General features: G+C 42.4%; 1 protein-coding gene across 7 annotated transcripts in view; it reads right to left on the bottom strand.

Moving 5' to 3' along the window:
* The window catches only part of GPR65 (G protein-coupled receptor 65), a 170,626-nt gene that overhangs the window by 100,370 nt on the left and 53,824 nt on the right, over positions 1–16,432 (bottom strand). For 3 of the 7 annotated variants that reach the window (XR_010323201.1, XR_010323202.1, XR_010323205.1), the window contains exon 3: positions 4,763–14,463. The exons of 3 other annotated variants lie outside the window; for them this stretch is intronic. The gene's annotated coding sequence lies outside the window, so the exon portion shown is untranslated. Of the gene's footprint in view, positions 1–4,762; positions 14,464–16,432 lie in introns of those variants that run through there. One more of the 7 variants, XR_010323203.1, reaches the window with a different exon arrangement.

Raw genomic sequence — 16,432 nt, 5'->3', positions numbered from 1 at the left:
TTGTTGCCTTTCAGTAAATTTAAGTGAAAATCTGAGTGGATTTAAAGAAAACTATTAAATAAGTGAAACTAAGGTGGTGGATGCCTACGACAATTGGAAGTCATGAACCACTGAAATTTGGGAAATACTGGTGCAGTGGGTAGAGACGTTTATTATCTATATGGGATCCTGGGGTAGATATAATGATATAGCTATAGACAGATATACAGAAATATTCTGTTTATCAAAAGAGTTGTGTTTAGCTCTGATCACCACTGTGTAACTCTGAGCGACTCGTATAACATTCATTATGGACAACAATGTTGTCACTGGCGAAATTAAAGAATGGATTTAACTTATCCCAAGGATTCTTTTTTTGCTTCAAGAGACATTACATCTCTTCTTCCAACAAACCACTCTCCTTTATTTGGGAAGGAAAAAGCATTTGGATTATATTTTATATGTCTGAAAGAAGTACAGATGACACTGCTTTTAACTCAGTGTCTTCTCCTAAGAAAAAATATTTAAAAAATAATTTCTAGAGTGGGGCTGTTATCTGCGAACGTTGTTTTTCTTCACTGACTTTCAAAGACATTTTTGTCAGCATCATTAATTCCTCATCATAATTATATCTCCAGTCAACATCATAAGATGTGAACTCTAGTATTATCTATCATCATTATTCACTGAAATGGGTCATCAAAGGCCATCCCAAGCCTCCGTAATTGCAACGCCAGTAATGCTGTTGTGTGTATCACATTTAGGAAAATCACGCAGAGTTCATGAGAATGGATCAGAAGGAAACATTCTGAATACAGAAACATATCCTGAAACCAGGCAGTCACTGAGGTGCCCAATCAGTCTTAAAATAATATCTCTTGCCATCACTGACATTGGAGTTGACATTTTCCAGAGTGGACAGGCCCTGAGCTATTGGAGGCTTTCACTCAACTCACACCACAACTCTCTAACACCCCCTTAAAAGAGACTGAAGGGGGAAAGGTAAAAGACAAAATGCTAGAGGAACAGGGCCCCACCACTGTGAGTTGGGATGGTCTCTTGGTCATAGTATTAGCCTTGGTAACTGAACCTCTGCTCCATTCTTGGCACTTAGAAGCAGTACAATTGTGGACTTTAATGCTGAAAAGGGCTGTCTCATTTCTCAGACAAGGAGATTGTGGATCAGAGAAGCTAACTGATTTGTTCAAGGTCACAGACTGAAGTAGGAGCAGACAGGACTAGGATTGACTCCTGTTAGCCCAATGCTCTATCGATCCTTACTCTGAGTTTTCATTTCCTTACTTGACAAATAAGAGCAATACTTTCCACCTTGTTGGACACACAGGGTTCCATCCTCTGTGGAGAGAGGGAATTTAATGGCCATTTTTAGACGAAAAAAAGAAACTATAAATTATCGTCTCCTGAACTCAATCACATTTGGGCTACAACCTCTGCTATACTGGTTGTTGGGTGATGAAAAAAACAACAAAAAAAACCAAACCAGCTGCCATCAAGTCAATTGAGACTTATAGCGACCCTACAGGAGAGAACAGAACTGCCCCACAGAGTTTCCAAGGAGCGCCTGGTGGATTCAAACTGCCGACCTTTTGGTTAGCAGCTGTAGCACTTAACAGCTACACCACCAGGGTTTCTGTTGGGTAATGAAACCTCCTAAATATCTCCTTATCCCAGAATGTTTCTACAATCGCCATTTGTATTTCAGAAATATTAACCGAGTGCCCACCCACTTACTGATCTCTTACCTATTCATGCATTGATTCATACACTTAATAAATGTTTATTGAACACTTAGTACATGCCAGCAACATGATAAGCACTTAGGCGTGCTCCAGTGAATCAAACATGGTCACTGCCCCTCAAGGATCTCAGTCATGAAACAATATTTACGCAGTGAAGTCTCACAGGCTCCGTCATACGGAAATGTGCTGGGTGCAGACGGGTCGCAGAGCAGGGAAGGCTGGTTTCACCCAGGGAACTTCTCCATGTGGTTGAGGAGCAATAAGGTCAATAGTCTCACCCACCTATGATTCATATACCACATGATCTCTAACAGAGATTCTGAAGGTCCTTCACAAAGAAATAGCTGAGCATGAGAGAGCCAGACTAGCAGGAAGGCTTGCACGTAGAAAGAACCATAGCCTGTCTTGCGCGGTGTAGGATTTAGCAGCATCCATCAACTCTTTCCATTAGATGCCAGTAGCACCCTCCCAGTTGTGACAACCAAAAACGTCTCCAGATATTGCCCGATGTCCCCTGGAGGGCAAAATCACTCCTAGTTGAGAACTCCTGGCTAGCTGATCCCAGTCAACCCCCAGATTCATGAGCAAAATAAATTATTGACATTGTTTTAAACCACTATGGTGATTTGTTAGGTAGCAATAGATATCCAGAGGGGCGAGGGGAAACTAGGATGCAGAACATCGTTTTCATCTATTTCACAGGTTTAGTTAAATGGTCTGCTTCTACCACCCCAGGAATTTTTATTGTGGGTTATCTTCTACATCCACCACCTGTCTGTCAGTTTGTCATATTGGGGTGGCTTATGATGTTGGAAGCCATGCCACCAGTATTTCAAATACCAGCAGGGTCACCCATGGTGGACAAATTTCAGTAAAGCGTCCAGACTATGAAAGACTAAGAAGAAAGGCCTGGCAAACTACCTCCAAAAATTGGCCAATGAAAAAACCTATAGACCACAACAGAATATTGTCCAATATAGTTCTGGAAGAAGAGTCCCCTAGATTAGAAGGCACTCGAAATACACAGTGGCCACAACAATGGACTTCAGCATACCAATGGTAGTGAAGATTGCATAGGATTGGGCAATGTTTCCTTCTGTTGTATGTGGGGTTGAAAACTAACAACACAAGAGCAACCTTCTACATATGGTATTTAGATAGGTACTTATTTATCATTTTTTGAGGGGTTTGTAGAGGTTTAAAATCAAATGCATATAACATAGAAACATCTGCCTTATAAAATACACACAAAGAAGTTAAAAAAAAACTTGAAGAAAAAATAGAAATTATTTAGCAGAAGGGGCAAATAAGTGTTTCAGGAAGGAGAAAATGGCTACTGATTTCATTTGCTTCTCAGTTTGATGTAAACTAAGAGAAACACTTTGGACCTTTATTGTGAACTAATTTATGAGTGTTAAATGTTTTTCTGTCCCTAAATCCTAAGGGGAATTTAAGACAAGAAATCTTACATGAAGGATATTGAAAATGTCATTAACAGTTGTAGTTTTATATAAATTGCAGAAGAATTCCTCCTATGGCCGTGGACTTTGCACTAAATCATAACTCACTGGAGGTGTTGTTGTCAGAATGAAGCTGACGTATCCCGTGTGTTTTTGATGATTTAGCAAGGGGCCAGGCTAGTCCTTAGAAAAAGCAACCAAGCAAGGAGTATAACTGGAATTGTAGCCAGCTGATCAGCAGTCCTATTTCTGGCAAATTCTACCTAGGGAAATCATCTGTTTGTTTCAATCCATTCTGTTGAAGACTCCTAGTTCTTAAAAATCATATGTCGTTCTTGTTAGGTGCCATCGAGTTGGTTCCAACTCATAATGTCCCTGTGCACAACAAAACGAAACACTGCCCAGTCCTGTGCCATCCTCACAAGTGTTGCTGTGTTTGAGCCCATTGTCGGAGCCACTGCGTCAATCCATCTCTTTGAGGGTCTTCCTCTGTTTCACTGACCCGCCACCTTACCAAGCATGATGTCCTTTTCCAGGGACTGGTCTCTCCTGATAACATGTCCAAAGTACACGAGACGAAGTCTCCCCATCCTTGCTTCCAAGGAGCACTCTGGCTACACTTTTTACAGGAAAGACTTGTTCTTCTGGAAGTCCACGATATGTTCAATATTCTTTGCCAATATCATAACTCAAAGGCATCAATTCTTCTTTGGTCTTCCTTATTCACTGTCCAGCTTTCCCATGTGTCTTAGAATGGGTTCTCTAGAGAAGCAAAACCACTGAAGTGTGTACATGTGGGTGTACATATATATGTCAAGGAAATGTCTCATAGAGTTGTAGAGACTGGAAAGTCCCAAGTCCATGGGTCAGACTGTAGGTTTCTCTTGACTCACGTAGCTGCAGGGGCAGACTAACCCAAGATCAGCAGATCAGACAACAGGCCTCTGGCTCACAGGCTGGTTATTTGTGGAGACTGTCAAATCCCAATATCAGCAGGTAAGCATCTTGCTCAAGTCCCAAGAACCGGAGGTCAGATGAACAGGAGCCAGGTGCAGGATCCAGAGCAAGTGAAAGCCAATGAGCTTTGCCAGAAAGTTCACCTATATTGGATGTAGGCCATACTCCCAAGGAAACGCTCTTTCAACTGATTGGATGCTCATAACAGATCTCATCATGGAGGTGATTACATTATATCGGATCTTATGATGGAGGTGATTACACCGTTATATAGCTACCAAACCACATCATAACGGCCAAACCACTGAGAATCATGGCCCAGCCTAGTTGACATACAACCTTAACCCTCGCAGCATGCATATGAGGTGACTGAAAATACCATGACTTGGGCCAGGCACACCTTAGTCCTCAAAGTGACTTCTTTGCTCTTCAACACTTTAAAGAGGTCTTTTTCAACAGATTTGCCTAATGCAATATGTCTGACTTCTTGACTGCTGCTTCCATGCATGTCGATTGTGGATCTAAGTAAAATGAAATCCTTGACAACTTTAATATTTTCTCTATTTATCATGATGTTGCTTATTGGTCCAGTTGTGAGAATTTTTGTTTTCTCTATGTTGAGGTGTAATCCATACTGAAGGCTGTACCTTGAACCTTCATTTTAAGGTTTTGTTTCACTTTTCAAGGATACTTGCTTGTCCCAGATGAACTAGGGAGATCATTTTTTTTTTTAATTTTTTTTCTATGTTGAGGTGTAATCCATACTGAAGGCTGTACCTTGAACCTTCATTTTAAGGTTTTGTTTCACTTTTCAAGGATACTTGCTTGTCCCAGATGAACTAGGGAGATCATGGTGTTTGTTAGAGTCAATTTCTCGGCTCCTACCAAATTCAAAGTCACCTCGGATCACCAAGTCAGCTCAGAGTCACTGGGTGAGGCTGGTTATTTGTAATATACTGTGACAGTGAATCCTGACTTTGGGTCTTTGGAAAGAGAATGCATTTTTAACTTCTTGTTTCACTTCCTTGTGAGGGCTTTCACAGTCTGACTGGAAGGCAGCTTATCTGTAAACCACAGTGATGAAGAGTGAGGTCTTTGTGTGACCCTTGAGAAGCAGATTCCTGGAGCAGTTTATTAAGACGTCACTCTCAGAAGAGAAATTAAATTATCTTCATCTTCAGAACTCAGTAATACATTGAGTCATTTTGTCCCCCCAGATTCCAGCCACTTTGGAAGTTAAAATTTTGGGTCTCATGGAAAGGACACTTGGCAAATAATCTTTTCAAGGTATGATACATTGATTAATCACGGACTTGGGTCTTGATTCCCCTACAAACTAGCTGAGTGATATTGTGCAAGATTTTAGCCTCTCTTACCAGTCGTTCCCTTTTCTGTAAAATGAAGACAGTAATAGCACTTTTCTCTTCAGGTTATTAAAAAAATTAAATGAACTAATGTAAAGTACTTAGTTCAGTTCCTGGAAAATAACATGCCCTTGGAAAATATGAGCTATTATGATTAAATGTAATAATGAGGTAGGAAAACTCTATCAAATCCCGTTTCTTATAGCCCAAAGAATTGGTAAATGGCTCAGTTTTCTTACTGTAATTGCAGATATTAAGAATGTTTTGGGATAATGTGTAATCTTAATTTGGAAAACAGTGAATTATTTTGTAATATAATAACGTAGATGATAAGAAAAGACTAACTTTTATTGTCTAAGAATTTTTACAACATTAGCAGAACTTATTAAGCATAATTTTTCTTAAGGTAGAATACTATTAGAATTAATTAAATAGACACATACATCCCTTACTCATTAGAAAAGTCAATTTACTGTGTCTGGGGATGTTCATTTTTCTTCAGACTTCCCAAATTGCAGTGTTCTTGGGCGGTGTAAACAGTTAGTATGTTTGGCTGAGAATAAAAAGCATGAAGGTTTGAATCTGCCCAGAGATGCCTCGGAAGGAAATGCCTGGTGATCTACTTCTGAAAAATCAGCCATTGAAAACCCCGTGGACACAGTTCAACTCTGACACACGTGGGGTCGTCATGAGTCATTGTATTCAATGGAGTATATATGTAGTGAGCTTCTCACTCACTACTTACATACTACATTGGCTGCGGCTGAAATGAAGTCCTTGCATCTGTTGGATTAACAGTGAGGATGTTTTGGCTTGAGTAAGCTCTCGTGCCATATTCTGGCTATTTTGGGTTATGACTCATGTCTTCTTGTTCTTTAAAATTATTTTCTCAGGGTTAGATTTATTGCAAGCTTTGCTTGTTAGGGCTAAGTGGTAGCCTTCTTTTCCAGCTCCTGTGGGGGACAATGTTTTCTCATGCAGAAAAGTTTAAATCTCACAGATATACAGTCCATCAAGGAACAGCTCCAGATATATAGTTCCAGTGAGGATGAGAAAATTGTGGTCAAGTAGAAATAGCAAGATCTCTGAAGTCAGCCAGGTCTGGGTTTTGACCCTGATTCCACTTTGTACATAAATGTGTGTCTAAGGGCAAGTCACTGCCCCTCTCTGAGCCTACTTTCTTACCTGTAAAATAGGAAACTACTATATTACCACATATAAATGGATGTAGAGCACTTAGAAGATTCCTAGTTTATAGTGAAAGTTCAACATATGTTGTTTATTAATAGGGTTATAATTATGCTTATGATTATTGTAATCTGGGGAAGCCATTGAGACAATATTGTGGTACAATGATACAAAGCAACTAGCACACTACCTAGCTGCAGAATAGGCACTCAGTAAATGATAGCCATTGATATTATTATCAAATTATTAATATTAATGATAGTAACAACAATATTAATAGCAAATTTAAACTAGTATCCAGTTGCCATTGAGTTGATTCTGACTCATGGTGACCTCATGTGTGTCAGAGTAGAACTGTGTTCCACAGGGTTTTCAGTGGCTGATTGAAAGTAGATCACCAAGCCTTTCTTCCAAGGTGCCACTGGGTGGACTTGAACCCACCTGTCCGTTAGCAGCTGAGTGTGTTAACCGTTTGCACCACTCAGGGATTCCATAGCAAATTGACTTCTTGTTTAATAGACATTTTAGGTCCCTGGGTGGCACAAGTGATTTGTGATCTATTGCTAACCTAACAGTTGGTGATTTGAACTTACCCAGCAGCACCATGGAAGAAAACTTTGAACTGTTTCGGTAAATATTGTTGTTGTTGTTAGGTGCCATCTGGAATCATTTCCAACTCATAGTGACCCCATATACAGCAGAACAGAACAGTGCTCCGTCCTGTGCCATCCTCACAATTGTTGTTATGCTTGAGCCCGTTGTTGCAGCCACTGTGTCAACTGGTAAATATTACAGCCAAGAAAACCTTAGGGAGCACAGTTCTACTCTGTAATATGTGGGGTTACCACGAGCTGGAATTGACTTGATGGCAACGGGTTACTCAGTATTCTCCTGAGTACGTGAGGGAAGAGCTAGAAGGGGTAACCTGATGTGTCTGTGCCGCCTCTTTTAGGACCTTGAACAGGGCCAGCCTCAGCTCACTCTGCAAGATAGTAATGATGACGAAGATGATGATGATGATAGCTGGAATTTACTGAACACTTAACTCTAAGCCAGGGGTAATGCTAAGTACATTGTCTTGTTTGTTCCTCCTAACAAATACATGGAGTTGTTTTAACCTGGATTCCTCCAAAACACACCCTGAGGCAACGGTTGGAAGTGATTCAGGGGAGAGAAGAAGCCAGGAAAAAGTGAGGTCAGTACTGCCCTCTGAAAGACTGGAGGCTCCAGTCCACCCAGAGGCACTTCAAAAGAAAGACCTGGAGATCTACTTCTGAGAAATCAGTCACTGAAAGCCCTATGGAGCACAGTTATACTCTGACACACGTGGCATCGCCATGAGTCAGAATCAACTCGATGGCAACTGGTTTTTTTACTGTTGTGGACAACTGGGGCTCAATCTTGTTGAAGCATCTCTGAGAGGCTGTAGAATGCCTCAAAGTTGTCCCACTGAGAAGTGAGGATGCTGGTGTGTTTATCCACCAACTCTCAACCTTCATTAGTTGAAAGTCATTTGATGCGAGGGGAGTGTTAACACACCAGCAGTTCTGGCTAGTCCTGCCTGCTGACTGAGTAGGTTCTGGCGGCCAGGGAGTGCTCTCAGACAGAGAGACACAGGAGCTGGAGCCAGGAAACCTGTTCACGGAAGGAACTGTTCACCATTTGGTGGGTCAGAGCACCCAGGCTCTTCCGTTCCAGTTTACAGCTGTAGAAACTGGCCCATTGTACAGCTGGAATTCACATCCAGAGCCTGCGATCACAACTGTGTTGTTATCCTGGACTCCGTATTCCTCAGAAGGCCTGACTGCTGATAGGCCCACAGCCTTATAAGACCAGAGCAGATTTGAGTCTCTGCTAGTGGTAGTTGATTTTTGACAATAATCCCTGCTCCAGGACTAACTCTGAGGTTTGATCCATTTATGGGAGTTTGGGGCCTTCAATCAGTGCTGACCTGGACCCCCAGAATGTTCCAGGTAGGTGAGCCTATCCCACTGGCTTTAAAGAGGTAGGTCAAATTCAATGATCTAGGCAGGCAGTGTGGTCTGGGCTAGAATTCGAGTATCTCAGTTTGAGTCCTGACTTTTCCATTGGGGCAGCTTACTTAAACTCTTGGAGCCTCAGTTCTCTTAATTATATTATGGGATATTAACACCCTCCCCCAGCTCCTTCATAGGAGATAATACGCAAGCATATGTGTGAGAGTCCTTTGCAAAGTGCAGTCACATGCTGCTAGTTACCGAGATTCCCAGAGGCTGGTTGCACTGGGGTGAGGTCCACGACCCCATGCCAGGCTGCACAGGTTTGAACCCTGGCTCTGCTACTCACAGTTCCTTGAGACTTGGGCAAATTACTTAACCTCTCAGGGCCTCAGGTGCCAGGCAGGAAGGGGTCTGTGCTGTTTGTGATTTCTTCTTGTTATTTTCCCTTGTGAGGTTAACAAGCAATCCATTTCTGTCTTGGTTATGAGGCCCTTGCATTGCCCTGAGGTTAGGAACATCCTGTCTTTAGCAACTGTTCGGGGAAGTCAATTATCTTGACAAACTGATACGTTCCTATCTATGATGCGTATACCAACTACTGGTACCATCAGATATATGGCCCCTTCCATCACCAGGGAAACTCCTTTCTCCGCTTTGCTCTGGAAAGCCAGTGTGACTTGGCCAAGATTCTGAAGAAAACAGTCTGAGGCAAGGATTAACAGGCTGACACGTTATTTGGGAGATTCAAACCCAGAATAGGAAAAGTGAGGAACAAGAGAAGTGAAGCAAGGAAAGATGTGGAGCAATGCATCATGAAAAATGAAAAATGTCCAGTTTGGCTACTACTTCTTAATGACCTGGGGCTGGAGGCCCAGCCAGTTGCTCAAGTGCTTAGATCAGCTTCAAGAAGGATTCTTGAGACAATGGTTTATTAGGAAGTGCTGAGAAAGGGAAGAAAAGGAGCATAGGCAAGAGTATGATATCAACTACACTTTATGGGGGGCACCTGTCTCAGTCCCCAGAATGATCTGGAGAGATGTAGGCCAAGCTTCCCAGCTGTCCTGATCAGCTATTGAAGAGCTGGAGTGTTAATACCTCTGCCCACATCAGGCATGGGATAAGAAGAACTGAACCCACGTACTTCTGGTTCTTTCTGGGTACTGGCCCTGCAGGCTCAGGCAGCCTGAGGGCAGCCCTCTGACAAAGAGATGCAGGTATGAGTGCCAGTGTGCAGGAAAATGGCAAAGGATCCAGTGGCTTATGGCAGTCACTGACATGGTCTGCTATAGGCTATTTGGTTGGTTAAGAACCCGGATCCACTATGAATATGTCTGTGTTTTATTATCCATTCTAGATTCCCTTCACCTCTTCCAGCACCTCTGCTGGTCTATATGAGTGTTATGGATTGAATTGTGTCTCCAAAAAAGTTTTGTTGCAAGTTCTAACCTCTGTAACTGTGAATGTGACTCTGTTTGGAAATAGGGTCTTTGATGATGTTATCAGTTAGGTTATCATGAGGTCATACTCAAGTTGGGTGGATCCTAATTCTATATAGCTGGCGTCCTTATAAAAGAGGAGGAGAGACACAGAGACATAGAGACAGAGGAAGGATGCCATGTGATAATGCAGCTGTAAGCTAAGGAACACCTGGGGCTATTAGAAGCTAGGAGAGAGGCATGAAATAGATTCTCCTTCAAAGCCTCAGAAGGAATCAACATGGCAGACACCCTGATCTTGGACTCCCAGTCTCCAGAACAGTGAGACAATAAATTTCTATTCTTATAAGGCACCCAATTTGTGGTACCTTTTTACAGCAACCCCAGGAAATGAATACAGTGATCACCCTAAAGGGCCTGAGCCCATGGTCACCACACCCTTCTCAGGCCATAGCTGCAGTACTTGTCCATTTACCATCAAAATTGGGTAGAGGCATATCAAGAGTCATCCTAGTGGATCACCTAGGTCTCCCTACTGTGTAACATCAACCCTACCTGCTCCTAAGAACCAGGTTCAATTATCCTTGCCAGTATAGTGGCTCCTTTCTTTGCCTGGTGATCTCTTGGTCCAAGGAGCTTGAAGTCACTGGTTGGCAGCACCATTTAATGGAATTCTTTTGATGTCCTCTGGTGGAAATGTTCCCTCCCTGGGAGCCAAGCTGTAGACCGATAAGCCTAGAGTGTGGGGACTGGAAGCACTAATTCCCCAGTGGGCCACTGAATGTAGTGGAAAGTGAAGTCACTCCTACTTCTCTCTGTTGGTCCCCAGACCCATGTATTCTAACTACTGGCAACAAGGTGCCACATAATGGTCATCATTTTAGGGAGCACACTATGTCCTGGAAGATGGCACCCATCCTCACAAGGTATCATCTCTAATCTGGTAGCTCATCTGTGCATTCAAAAAGCTGACCCTCCGGGTGGTGTAGCATGCGGTTGGACCAGTGCATGTCCAGGTCAAGTGCTCACTGCTGTATATCATTTGTTGTAAGGCAGGGTTTTTGGTCTGTGCTGAGAAAATTTCTCTATGCTTACCCTACTTTTTGAGCCTAGGTTAGGGAGAAGCATCACATTATGTGTCCTTATTACCTATTGTCAGAACTCTAAAAGAGAATTCAGCTTCCCAAGATTTAAGCAGCTGGCAGAGACGTAGGAACAATTGCCTAGGTGCCCCTGGTGGGCAACATATGTGAATGAAAATGCAGGTGGTAAATACTGCAGTAAGGATGGGCACAGGGTGTTTTTGAAGCAGAAAAGGGACCAAGAGAAGACTAAAAAAAAAAAAAAATTGCGGTCAAGTCAATTCTGACTCATAGCAACCCTATAGGGCAGAGTAGAACGGCCCCTTAAAGTTCCCAAGAAGCGCCTGGTGAAGTTGAACTGCCGTCCTTTTAGTTAGCAGCCACAGCTGTTAACCACTCACCACCAAGGTTCCCAAGAGGGGGCTGCTTGGTGTTATTGGTAGAGGCCCCCAGCATGGGGAACGTAGGGAAGGAGTATTAATCACAAAGAACCAGTCCTCATACCCAGGAATCCAATTAAAAAGAATTCTTATAGCCAGTACTGTTCCTGAGCCAAAAGCCAAAAACAGAGAATTCAAGAATCATAGAATTTTGTTGCAGAAAGGGATCATCTGGTCTAACTGTTCCATTTTATCAACAGATGAGAAAGGTGGGGTTGGGGAGATGGAACCATGGTCAAAATAGAGCCTATTTCAGGTATTTGAGAGAAAGTTGAGGTGGGAGGAGTCTGCATAGCCATGTAATTAATCATCGGGTCAAGAGGTCTGTTAAGTCAGGAGATGAGGTTCACAAAACAGAGAACAGGAATTGAGCAAAGCAAAGCCACAGAAGAGGCTGGGTCAACCCTGAGTAAAGAATCTTGGTTTACCAAAATTGGCAAAATACAGATAGTTGTCAAATTTGGGTGCTGTGAACAAGAGGCCTCATCACACTCTGCTCTCTACTTTGTGTATGTGTGAAACATTTTATAATAATAAGAAAAGTGTGTAGGTCGGGTTTGGTGGGTGATAGTTGAGGTCAGCTATGGACATTCCACGAGCCAACGAAGTTGGAAGCCTTGTGGACATGGATTTCTTAGTAAGCACTACCAGGCAAATGGCTTCTCTCATGGCGGTACAATTAAAAAATTAATATAGGGCTGGAAGCAGAGGGAGCCTTAAGTTTGGGTCACCCTGACTGTGTATGATTGAAGTGACTCTGGGAAGACCCCTACCTAAAGTATGGGCTTCGTCCTAGGACCTGATATTCCATCATTGTAACTTTTGCCTTTTTAAGTAAGAAAATATCTTTTATTATAAACGTAAACATTTCTGAGATGGACAACAGATAGTATTTATCAGTCATTAATTCCATGGGGCTCACTCATTCATGCCACCATTAGTCTGTCAATAAAAATCATTACAACTGGACCAGTAAGCAACATCATGATAATGTAGAAAAGATTGATGTTGTCAAGGATTTCATTTTACTTGTATCCATGATCAACACCCATGGATGCAGGAGTCAAGAAATCAAATGACATATTGCATTGGGCAAATCTGCTGCACAAGACCCCTTTAGAGTATTCAAAAGCAAAGATGTCACCTTGAGGGCCAAGGTGCACTGACCCAAGCCAGGATATTTTCCATCATCTTATATGCATGGGAAAGCTGAACAATGAATAAGAGAGACTGAAGAAGAATTCATGGCTTTGAATTATGGTGCTGGCAAAAAATATGGAATATACTACAGACTACAAGAAGAACAAACAAATTTGCCTTGGAAGAAGTACTGCCAGAGTGCTCCTTAGAAGTGAGGAGGGTGCCTTTGTCTTACACACTTTGGACATGTTATAAAGAGGGACCTGCCCTGGAGAAGGACATCATGCTTGGTAAAGTATAGGGTCAGCAAAAAAGAGGTTTGACTCTCAATGAGATGTATTGACACAGTGGTTGCAACAATGGGCACAACAGCAACAATTGTGAAGATGGCATAGGACTGGGCAGTGTTTCTTTCTGTTGTACATACGGTTACTATGAGTTGGAACTGACTCAACAACAACAACATTCATTCATTCACTGATTAAATTGTTATTAAGCATCTGTTGATGTTGTTAGTTGCCATTGAGTTGACCCCCAACTCATGGTTACCCCATGTATGTCAGAATAGGATAGTCCTCCATAGGGTTTTCAGTGGCTGAATTTTTGGAAACACATCACCTGGCCTTTCTTTCAAGATGCTTCTGGATGGACTCAAATCTCCAACCTTTTAGTTAGCAGCTCAGTTGTTTACCATTTGGTAGGCTACGGCTGCTAACCCAAGGGTCAGCAGTTCGAATCCGCCAGGTGCTCCTTGGAAACTCTATGGGGCAGTTCTACTCTGTCCTATAGGGTCGCTATGAGTTGGAATCAACTCGATGGCACTGGGTTAAAGGGATACTGGAGTCCTGGTCACACAGTGGTTAAAGTGACTGGCTACTAACCAAAAGGTTGGCAGCTCAAACCCACCAACCGCTCCACAGAAGAAAGATGTGGCAGCCTGCTTCTGTAAAGATTGCAGTATTGGAAACCCTATGGGGCAGTTCTACACTGTCCTACAGGGTCGCTGTGAGTTGGAATTGACTTGACAGCAACGGATTTCATTTATTTATTTATTTTTTTTGATGGAGAACAACAATAACACTAACAGTTTCTATGCAGTGGACACTGTGCTAAAAGAGCTTTGAATTCTCATTTAATCTTCATAAAATATTAAATATTTGGGAATACCAGGATATATAAGACTCTGCTCAAAGGTCTCATGGTCAAATAGGAGAAGCATGTGTCTAACTACAAATAGGAACATAGCATAGTAGAGGCTACCACAGAGATATCTACCCAGGGCATTAAGGAAGCCCAGCAAAGGGTGTCTAAACTACCTTTGCGTCTGGAAGGAGTGGGTCAGCCTTTCCAAGAGAGGTCAGGACAGAGGTGAGTCTTGAAGGGTAGCATAAAACAGAAAGAGCACTGACTGTGGAGTCAGCAAGATCCAGCTTCAAATCTCTGCCCCACCAGTGGCCTGGGATAAGTTATTTAACCTCTGAGCTTCAACTCTAAAAGAGTTCTAATACCTTCTTCATATTTTTCAGTAAGGGGTCAGAGCAGAGATGCCAGTGGTGGCCAATACTGTTCATGGTTCATTCAGCCTCCATTCTGACTTCTCTGTTGTTTGACTCTCTGGAAAGCTAGGAACCATATTTCCCATGATCCCTTGCAGCCAGGCTGGGTCAAACATTTGCACCTGTATGGAATAGAAGAAAGAAGTGAGCAACATGGCCTAAGATTGGATGAGGGGAAGTAGACTCTCAAGGCAATCAAAATGTGGAGGTATCCAATTCTTCTGGAGTAGCTGTGGTAAAGCTTGTGGTGTCTACTTTCTACCTAGTTTCATAGGGGCCGAACAACAATCAGTGGTGATTCTTATAGAACAGCCATGTGATATGGCCGGACATTTCTCCTGACTGCTGTGTTCCTGCCTGTGAGCCTTCCAGACTAGGTTTTCTGGCCCTCCTAGAGGTTGTATTGCCTCAAACCTTTTAACAAACCCCTTTCTGCATAACCAGCAAAGATAATTCTATTTTCTGCAACTAAGAACCCGAACACAGATGTCGTCTTGATTCCTTTTTCTCCCATACCGTCAAATCCAATCAATCACCAAGTTCTGTTGCTACCATCTTTCAGTCCTTTCCCACTGCTGCTTCCCTGGTTTAAAATACTACAATATCTTACCTCAATCCCATTCACAGCCTCCTCGTGTCTCTCTCTGTCCCTGGTATCACTCCTACTCAAACTCATGCTCTACACTGACAGCAGAGTCATCTTCATAAAATGTCAATATATTCATGACACTCACCAGTGCAAACCAACTCCCCATACGCTAGGTTTCAGCCATATGGAATTATTTTCTATTACCAGTGTGTGTAATTGCTTCTTTGACCACCTGGGCCTTGAGCATGAGGATCTTTATACCTAAAATTCCATTCTCTGCCTTTCCCAGGCCCACTTCCAGTCATCTTTCAGGTCTTAAGTGCTATTTGCTTCAGAATGCATTTCTTGACTTCTCAAATTTGAGTTAGGGGCCCTTCTATACTGTTTATATTCGCTGTTTATTTCCTTGTATTGTGTATTAGACACACACACACAAACACTATGATGGCAAGAATCTTATCTGTTTAGTTGATAATTATGCCTCCAACATCTGACACAGAACCTGAAATATTGGAGGCACTCAGTAAAAACTAGTTAAAAGAACAATGGTATCAAATGCTGCAGGAAGGTCTAAGACATAAATATTGAAGAACATCTGTGAGCTTTGCCACTCTAGAAGTCACTGATGACTTTATCAGGGGCAGTTTCAGTGGAGAAGTGGCAGGAGAAGCCAGGTCCCAAGTGGGCGATGAGGAAGTGGCAATGGGAAGCCTACTGGTTTATCACATCCTTCCTAACTCTGTTCTTGGCCAAGAAGTTATGATGGGGCCAGCAGGCAGAACAGGAATTAGAAGCAGAAGGTATTAGGTGTCTGAACTGCTTGTGTGAAAATAATGGTGTCCCACGGGGGGCAAATGTGCTGAAACACCAACTTTAGGACTACTTCATCATGCAGAAGAGACACAATGCCTAGAGACCCATGAAAGTGTTTTAATTTTAATTTCTTTTAAAACCAGAAGAACAAAAAAGTGACTCAGATAATAATGAATCTGTAATAATGAATCCATCCTGGATGATGTTCATCTTTATACCAGTTCAGTTATAAGATAGAATTTTTAGTATTACATTATGGAGAAAGGAGCCCATGAAGGCAAAAATACCGAGGGCCCATGAAAGTCATAACGGAGCTCTGAGCAACTTTGCTGGCTTTACAGTCTAGTCCTGCCTATGAGATTCACTTGTCATGAATTAGGTCACCCCATTTCTTCCATCAGCCTCTGACTCCCACCCTGAGCCTCTCACACTTCCTGGGCCCTGTTGGTGTGGGAAGCCATTTCCTCTGGTGACAAGGGGACTGTGGTTTGGAAAACACCATCAGAGGCTAGTCAAGGCCAAAGGCGGTACTTTTTTTTTTCATGATTTTCAAAAAGATATTTGGTTCAGCCTTTGGGTATGTCTGTTTTCTTTTCCTGTTACTGCTGAGGGTAAACAAGATCTACAAGATACCATCTTCCTGGAACTGTTGAGAGAGAGAAGATCCAGTTAGACTCTGCCAACACAGC

Source organism: Loxodonta africana, chromosome 10, assembly GCF_030014295.1.
Source record: "Loxodonta africana isolate mLoxAfr1 chromosome 10, mLoxAfr1.hap2, whole genome shotgun sequence".
Taxonomy (NCBI): domain Eukaryota; kingdom Metazoa; phylum Chordata; class Mammalia; order Proboscidea; family Elephantidae; genus Loxodonta; species Loxodonta africana.
The sequence above is the reverse complement of the archived record's forward strand: the minus strand, read 5'-3'. Positions and strand labels throughout refer to the sequence as shown.